Source organism: Euphorbia lathyris, chromosome 1, assembly GCF_963576675.1.
Source record: "Euphorbia lathyris chromosome 1, ddEupLath1.1, whole genome shotgun sequence".
In the NCBI taxonomy this organism is placed as follows: domain Eukaryota; kingdom Viridiplantae; phylum Streptophyta; class Magnoliopsida; order Malpighiales; family Euphorbiaceae; genus Euphorbia; species Euphorbia lathyris.
The window spans coordinates 129,503,974-129,507,307 of NC_088910.1; positions in this window are offsets into that span (position 1 = coordinate 129,503,974).

Below are 3,334 nucleotides of genomic sequence, written 5' to 3' on the forward strand. Positions count from 1 at the left end.
AATTGATTATAGATGTACAAAGTTATGATTTTATTTTTTTTCAGCTTAATGCTTGATCATTCAATCATTTCATTTAGTTATCAATTAATATAATCTGTTTAGTTATTTTTCCATTTTTCCATGTAGTCAACTTTTTAACAGATGTGATGGTTACAATATCCTTAATTATGCTTAAAATGATTGTTTGGTGGCAATAGTTATTTATTTTCCATCAATGTGCAAAGACTAGGAGATTAATTTATAGAAAATGTGTTACAACTAGACAATTTTGTGAGTTTAGACATGGCCATGTGATTTTGAGAGCCTTTTTATTTTTATTTGGATAGTTCAATGACTAAAATGTCAATCAGTTCGTATTCTTGTTACCACCAATTTTGCTTATATGGTTTTGATTACACTGGTTTCGTTTTGGTTAGCGGTTGTATGTTTTTATAAAGAATTCATTAATTTCGGAGACGAAATTTCTTTTTAGAGGGGAAGAACTGTAACGCCCGTAAAACAATATATTATACTCATACGAGAAAATTAGGATTTTAAAATAATTAATTGTTAAGGTTTATTGATTTTAATATTATTCTATATTGAATATTAGTTTTTGAAAAAAATAATAAATTAGTTAATTTTATGACCCGTAAATGATAAGTGGGCTTGGTGTAATAGGTTGTGATGTGTTTAACAAATAAAAAAAGGATAATTAATTTCTTTTAAATCAATTGTTACTAGGGTAAATTTCTTATAGATATATATATTTAGGTGAAGTTTTATTTTTGGATGCATGGAGCCGCCAAACCATTCAAAAGCTCGTGGAAAAAAAAATGAGAGTTTATTCTCTTTGTTAGCACATATGTATTAAATGAAAGATAGATCATTCGCACTTGCTAATTTAGCGTTATCTTTCGGAATTGAGGTAAGTGGTTAATTATATACGTAGCTCTTTGTTTGCTTGTTTTTATGTTTATTTTAATTGATTGATATGCTTGTCATGAATGTGAGTAGTTAATTTAATATACAATAACTCTGATTGTGCGTTTGTTGTTATATTGAATTGTTGAGATAAATCTTCTATTGGTTTGATCGTTGTGTTTAACATGTGTATCTGGCACATTGACAATAATCATATTGGTATGAATAAATTTAAGAAGAATACTGATGATGATGATGAAGATGATGATGATATAAGAATTGAGTAATATATATACAGTATGTGTAATTTTGATTATAGAAAATGTCAGAGAAATAAAAGCTTAACTAGTATAGTATATTCGATGGTTTCGATTGAAATGAGAAAAGTGAATATTGTGATTATATGAAATATTGACACCGGGTATTTGTTACGATAGGGTGTCTGGTACCGGGTATTTGTTACGATAGGGTACCTAGAGATATATTATTGGGCTACCGGGTATTTGTTACGATAGGGTATGCCCATGATATATATATTATGGCCACGCAACCATTGAATATTACTTAGTAAGCAGGGCCCTTTGAATAAATAAATAGTAATTATTAATTATTAGACATTTTGCTTGATAACTAATAAATATTAAATGCATGTAAACTGAATTGTATGCGCGTGTGGTTGTGCTATGTATATAGTTAGCTATCTTACTGAGCCCCCAAGCTCACCCCACTCTCCACCAGTTTTCTTTTCAGGTTAATATCATTAAATGCTTTGTGATGCTCGTTTGGATCGGCCAGTGTGTGGAGTCATGAGTTCTTAAGTGTTTGCTTTTATTTCATAAAAGATTGTATTTGTTGTGAGCATCAATTTGATGATACGTTGAATATTTTTTTTATTATTGTCTCTATATTTATGGTTTTTGAAAAGGGGTGTTACACTCCGCCACTCTCAATTCAACAAACACAGCATCTCATCATCCATTCTCTTCCATTTCTACCCAAATTTCAGAAAAATTAACTTCCACAAATTATTTATTGTGGAAAACTCAATTGATGCCTGTTATCAAAGGCCAAAGGTTGGCACATCATCTTGATGCAACCAAAACACCACCACCAAAACAGTTGCCCATCGGAGCTGATAATCCGGAGTATGATATCTGGGAACAGAAGGATCAACAAGTTCTGAGTCTGTTAATTTCTTCTTTATCATCTAGTGTACTCTCACAGGTTGTTGGTGCTGAAACAGCCTCTGCTGCTTGGAATAAACTAACTAAGGCATATGCCACTGGTTCCCGGTTACAGATACGTGACCTTAAACATCGCCTTCACAATCTTCGTAGAGAGAATGATAGTATCTCTGTATATCTGCAAAAAGCAAAATCAATCAATGATGAATTAACCGCCCTTCAAAATCTGATCACTGAAGATGTTCTTGTTGCTGCTATTCTTGATGGTCTGGGCACTGCCTATAGACCATTTGCTCGTGCTCTTGAGGTTCGTCTAGAGTCAATTTCCTTTGATGATCTGACAGGCCTTCTTCATAGTGAGGAAAGACAGCTAAATCGGGAAAATTCATTTTCCTCCTTTTCCCCTTCTGTCAATTACACAGCCCGAGCACCTAACCGTGGGAGAGGCAGAAGTCGATATTACATCCCAGGCCGTAGCTCCCACTACGATTTTCACTCTGGTAGCTGATGCGCCCCCACCTAAGGTTGAGATGGGGACTCACTAAGGGATAAGTGTACCCCGTCGTTATCAAGTAATAAATTTCTGGTTAAGTCCAGGTTATCGTCCACAGGATTTATTTCTACAAGTATCAAGCTACTCGGTCTCGGATTTTATCTAGGCTTAAGGGGTTTTAAGTTGGTTTGTTTAAGTTAATCTACTCCTAGATTGAATTATACTAATCCTAGCTAAGTTATCTGATTCTAACTAAGTTATTCTACTCCTAATTAAGCTACTCTACCCCTAATTGATCTTTCATTAATGCAATTATCCGAAGGAACATGGTATGAACGATAATAAAGAAGATAGATTATTAGGTCTATTGAATAAAAACCTAATCTGAGTCACTTGTATTCAAGGCGATTAACCCTACTTACCCTCCTGAGGTTTCTAGCGCGTGATTCCCTAAGGCCGAAACTAGGTCTAAGGCTCAGTAAATTGGCGCTTAATCAACTAAGAGGTCGTCAATCTCCTAGGCTCTGACTAGGTCAGATTCAGCTCGCAATATGTGCCTACTAGATTTTGGGGCTTTTGAATGAGTTAAACCAATTGAATAAAGCGTAAGACAGAGATTAGACAAATAATCATAGAACAAAACAAGAGCTAAATTATTATTAAAGGCGAAGATAAATGTCACAAGATACAATAAGATAAGTTCGGCAACTGTATCAAAGAGTACAAACAAGGAAAGATAAAAGGAGATACAAAA